Raw genomic sequence first — 5,931 nt, 5'->3', positions numbered from 1 at the left:
ATTCGCGAAGACATCAACAACTAAACGTAGCTCTATTCTTTTAAACTCATTTTTTCAAACACATCTTTCCATTGCTTATTTCTTTTACAAAACATACTGTGCATACTTATACTAAAGTGATTCAAAATTTTCTAACAATCAAATACTATCTTTTCTTTGAATTATCTCATAAACAACTACTCTATTTGACTCAGTTCAGAAAATAAAATTTTTATGGGGCTTAAAAATTTATAAACTGTTAGATTATGTCAATCATATATGCTACACTTTGTTCTCAAATGCCTACTTTGATTACCAGTCATAAAAAAAAAATTTGACATTTTTGTGTGCATGCATCTAAACCACCCCCCATGCTTGAATGACACTGTCCCTAGTGGCATACAAAATGAATAAAAATGTAATGCAAATGCACACTAAAAGACACTAACAAAAATATGGGAGAAAGGATAGATACAACCTGATTTGCTCTGAGCTTCTGAAGTTGAATTTCATTTGTTCTTTGAATTCTTTGAAAGCTCTTCCATGCACCTGGTAACTGATACATTAAATGTTAAATTCATCCTGCATACATCAAAACACCAGTTAGCACATGTGAAATGAAATACTAAATAAAGAAAAACACTAAAATGAAAAATAAATAATGTACGTATGATACATCCCTCTGGTCGAATCCTCATGCCTTCGTGAGATGTACTATCTCACACTCACCATCCTGTAAGGCATCTGAAATGAATGGCTTCAGTCTTTGCCCATTTACCTTGAATGTACCTTGGGTCATAGGATCGAATAATGTCACTGCTCCATGGGGAAATACTTCTTTCACGATGTAAGGACCTGTCCATCTCGATCTTAACTTCCCTGGGAATAAATGCAAACGAGAATTGTATAGCCACACTTTCTGATCTGGCTCAAACACTTTCCTGACAATATGCTTATCATGAAATGCTTTTGTGCGAGCTTTGTATAATTTGGCATTTTCATATGCATCATTCCTGAGTTCCTCTAATTCTGAAAGCTGCAGTGCTCTCTCTTTGCCAGCTTGGGTGAGGTCAAAATTCAATTTCTTGATAGCCCAATACGCTCTATGCTCTAGCTCGACAGGAAGATGGCATGCTTTCCCGAATACAAGGCGATACGGAGACATGCCAATGGGAGTCTTAAATGCAGTTCTATATGCCCAAAGTGCATCATCTAAGCGCTGGGACCAATCCTTGCGGTCCGGACGAACTGTCTTTTCTAAAATTCGCTTAATCTCCCTATTGGACACTTCAACCTGTCCACTAGTCTGCAGATGATATGGAGTGGTGAATCTATGATTGACAGAATATCTTCTCAACAGAGAAGCTATCTGTATATTCCTAAAATGCTTGCCACCATCGCTAATCATCGCACGTGGCACCCCAAAACGACTGAAAATGTTGTGCTTAATGAACTTAAGCACTACTCTGTGATCGTTGGTCTTAGTTGCCACAGCCTCGACCCACTTGGACACATAATCAACCGCCACCAAAATGTATAAATTTCCGAAGGAAGGCGGAAATGGTCCCATAAAATCAATGCCCCAAACATCAAAAATCTCGACTATCAAAATCGGAAGCAAGGGCATCATGTCCCTCTTGGACATGTTCCCAATCTGCTGACATCGCAGGCATCGCCTACAGAACTCATGAGCATCCCTGTGGAGTGTGGGCCAATAAAATCCTGACTGCAAAACCTTTGCAGTCATCTTCCTACTACTAAAATGCCCTCCACAGGCTAATGAATGGGAAAAATTCAGAATGGACTGGTACTCCTCCTCCGGAACACATCTCCTAATGATCTGGTCTACACAGTATTTGAACAACTCTGGTTCATCCCAATAATAGTGTCTCACCTGAGATAGGAATCTCTCACGCTCATTCTTGTTCCAATGCTCAGGTATCTGCCTCGAAACCAGATAGTTCACAATATCTGCAAACCAGGGTAACTGTGATGTACTGACTGACATGATCTGCTCGTCGGGGAAAGAATCACTGATCGGTCTCTGATCCTGCGTGGTTTCCACGATCAGTCTGAAAAGATGGTCTGCTACTACATTCTCACTTCCCTTCTTATCTCGAATCTCGAGATCAAACTCCTGTAGTAGTAGGACCCAACGAATCAATCTTGGTTTAGTGTCTTTCTTATTCAACAAATATTTCAATGCAGAATGGTCAGAATAGACAACCACCTTCGAACCGAGTAAATAGGACCTGAATTTATCTAATGCAAAAACTACCGCAAGTAGTTCCTTCTCTGTCGTAGTATAATTTATCTGGGCATCAGACAGAGTTCTACTCGCATAGTAGATCACATAGGGTTTCCTATCAATGTGTTGTCCTAAAATGGCCCCCATAGTGTAACCAGATGCATCGCACATAATCTCAAATGGGAGAGTCCAATCTGAAGGTCTCAAAATAGGTGCAGTAATCAAGGCCTCTTTGAGAATCTCAAAGGCCTTCATACAATCCTCACCGAAATCAAATGGCTTGTCTTTCTTCAATAAAGTGCAGAGCAGTCGAGAGATTTTGCTGAAATCTTTTATGAACCGCCTGTAAAATCCTGCATGCCCTAAAAATGATCGAATCTGCCTCACAGAGGTGGGTGGAGTCAAACGGGAAATGGATTCCACCTTCGCTCTGTCAACCTCAATACCACGCTCGGACACAATGTGTCCTAGCACAATCCCCTCTTGGACCATAAAATGGCTCTTTTCCCAACTCAGGACGAGATTGGTCTCCGCACACCTACTCAGTACTCGAGCAAGTTTTTGGAGGCAATCTTCAAAAGAAGAGCCATACACTGAAAAGTCGTCCATAAAAACTTCCATCACATCATCAATCATGTCCGAGAAGATAGCAAGCATGCACCTCTGAAAAGTAGTCGGGGCATTACAGAGCCCGAACGGCATACGTCTAAACACGAAGGTGCCATAAGGACATGTAAACGTGGTCTTCTCCTGGTCGTCAGGATGGACATCTACCTGATTGTATCCTGAATATCCATCTAGAAAGCAGTAGTAGCTCTGCCGTGCGAGTCTCTCTAAGATCTGATCAATGAATGGCAATGGGAAATGATCTTTCCTAGTTGCCACATTCAGTTTCCTATAATCGATGCAGACTCGCCATCCTGTAGTGGTCCTCATCGGAATTCTCTCCCCCTTCTCGTTCTCAACCACAGTGAGTCCTGACTTCTTCGGCACAACCTGAATCGGACTGACCCACTGGCTATCAGAAATAGGGTAAATGATTCTGGCATCCAACCACTTCACCACCTCTTTCTTCACCACTTCCTTCATGTTGGGATTTAGCCTTCTCTGCATATCCCTAAATGGCTTGACTTCCTCATCACAATGGATTCTATGCATGCAGAATGAAGGATCAATCCCCTTCAGATCAGCAACTCCCCAGCCAATCACTGCCTTGTGCTCTCGAAGAATAGTCAACAATCTCTGTTCCTGCTCCTCAGTGAGCAAGGACGAGATGATCACAGGCAGAGTCTCCTCATCTCCGAGGTATGCATACTTGAGTGAATCCGGTAAGGGTTTCAGCTCAAGTTTCGGAGGTGACTCGATCGAAGACTTGGCGGGGGTCTCAGCAAGTGGTGGAAGAGGCTCCCTGACCGCTCCCCAGGGTGGTCTCTTTGACGACACTCTATACCCATCTACACTATCTACACTACTATTCTTCTCTATATGGTACAGATCTAAAGAATCCTCAGTAATGTACAACTCGGGCTGCTCCTCCACTAACTCATGTGCAATATCTACATGAAAGCAGTCCATGTCTCCTGCTAGTCCCATCGCGGCATTGAAAATGTTCAGCTTGACCTTTCGTTTGCCGAATGAGAGATCCATGGCTCCGGTTCTGCAGTTGATACACGCATTGGCAGTTGCCAAGAATGGTCTGCCTAAAATAATCGGAGTCTGGTGCTGGCTATCCACTCCTTCCATATCAAGAATAATGAAATCGACTGGAAAATAAAAATCATCCACCTTAACTAGCACGTCCTCCAAGACACTTCTCGGTACCTTGACGAAACGATCTGCCAGCTACAGTGTAATCGGAGTCGATCTCATCTCTCCTAGCCCGAAAGAATCAAAGAAATATCCGGGCAGAATGTTCACGCTTGCTCCAAGATCGAGCAATGCGCGTTCTATCCGAATATTCCCTATGGTACACGTAATGATAGGGGCTCCAGGGTCCTTGAGCTTTGGTGGTGTCTGATGCTGAAGTACTGAACTCACCTGCTCAGTCAAATGGACCCTGTTAGGAACTCTCTCTCTAGATTTACGCTTCTGCGTACATAGTTCCTTCAGGAATTTGGCATATGCCGGCACCTGCTGAATCGCATCGAGTAAAGGTAGGTTGATCTGCACATGCTTGAAGATGTCAAGCATGTCCTGGATCTTCGCACCTTGCTTCCCTCTATAACCAGGAGACTCTAATGCTTTGGGATAGGGTGGTGGGGGAATATACTCTGTTGGCTCCTCCTCTTTATGAGAAGGCTCACTCATATCCTTCTTCTTCTTCTCTGAGGATGACGATGATGAAGATGGTGAAGGTGATGATGGGGATGGGGATGGGGATGATGATTGAGCCGACGTAGGTGAAACAATGGTCTCTGGCTCCTCTATCCTCTCTCTACTCTCTCGCTCTCTGCTCTCGACGTGATACTCACGTCCACTCCTCAGGGCCATAACTGATTTGTCCTGCTGCTGTGTCTCAGTATGAAATAGGCCTCCAGTCATCTGGTCCTTGCCCTTCGGGTTCATGACAGCCTGACTCGGCAATGTACCCTCGGGTCTCCTACTAATAGCCTCAGCTAACTGTCCCATTTGCGATTCTAACTTCGCAATGGACTGCGTATGCGAACTCAAAATCTGGCTACACTTCTCGAAGGCATTCTGATTAGAGGTTTTCACCTCTTGGAATGTCTGGAGAAGTCTCTCCTCAAAAGATGTCTGCGGGGCAGATTCCTGCTGAATCGGGGGAGGAACTGAAGAAGAAGAAGACTGAGAATAGCTCGGTCTCTGGAATGGCTGAGTAAAAGATGGCTGCCGAACTGGCTGAGAGGAAGTAGGCATCTGCATGAAAGACTGTGGATTCTTCCATGAAAAATTGGGATGGTTACGCCAACCCGGATTATATGTCGATGAAAATGGGTTATTTGGCGGTCTGACGTAACCCTGAGCTGCCTGAACTTGTTCTTGAACAAATTCAGGGTACTGAGCTGCCGAAGGGCACTCAGTGATCTCGTGTGCCGGACTGGCACAAAGAGTACACACCTGCTGTGTAGTGGATGGTTCTAAGAGAAGCTGGTCCAGCTTCTGAGCAATTATGTCTACCTTGCACTGTAGTGCAGTAGATGGACCAACTTCAAGAACACCAGCTTTCTTCTGAATGCTGGGTGTGGCTCTATCCGAATGAGAGCTCGAAGCATGGTGGAGTGAATTCTCGGCCAATGTATCAAATAGCCTCCATGCTTCATCCTCGCTCTTCAGCATGAATGTCCCTCCACATGAAGAGTCGATCATCTGACGATTTTTGTCAGACAATCCATCATAAAAGCTCTGCACCAGTTGCCATTTCGGCACCTGATGATGGGGACATTTCCTGAGGAGATCCTTCATTCTCTCCCAGGTCTCATGAAAGCGCTCACCATCTAGCTCTGAAAAGCTAGTGATGGCTCTACGATATTGGTTCGTACGACCAATGGGAAAATATTTCCGAAGAAACTCCTGTTGCAATTGATCCCATGACTTTATTTCTACAGAATCTAAGGACTTTAGCCAATACTTGGCTTTGTCCTTCAATGAAAAGGGGAATAGAGTCAACCTTAAAGCATCATCATCGAAATTCTGTATCTTAACAGTAGAACAGATTTCGAGGAATTCATCTAAATGTCTGTAGG

General features: G+C 44.1%; 1 non-coding gene across 1 annotated transcript; it reads left to right on the top strand.

Annotated features, from left to right (window-relative positions):
• Positions 1–5,612: 5,612 nt before the first annotated feature.
• LOC149816847 (small nucleolar RNA R71) lies at positions 5,613–5,715 on the top strand. Its single transcript, XR_016427796.1, has one exon. It is a non-coding gene; the product is annotated as a small nucleolar RNA R71 (small nucleolar RNA).
• Positions 5,716–5,931: the final 216 nt, after the last annotated feature.

Source organism: Nuphar pumila, chromosome 14 (assembly GCF_984573655.1).
Source record: "Nuphar pumila chromosome 14, dmNupPumi1.hap1.1, whole genome shotgun sequence".
Taxonomy (NCBI): domain Eukaryota; kingdom Viridiplantae; phylum Streptophyta; class Magnoliopsida; order Nymphaeales; family Nymphaeaceae; genus Nuphar; species Nuphar pumila.
The sequence above is the reverse complement of the archived record's forward strand: the minus strand, read 5'-3'. Positions and strand labels throughout refer to the sequence as shown.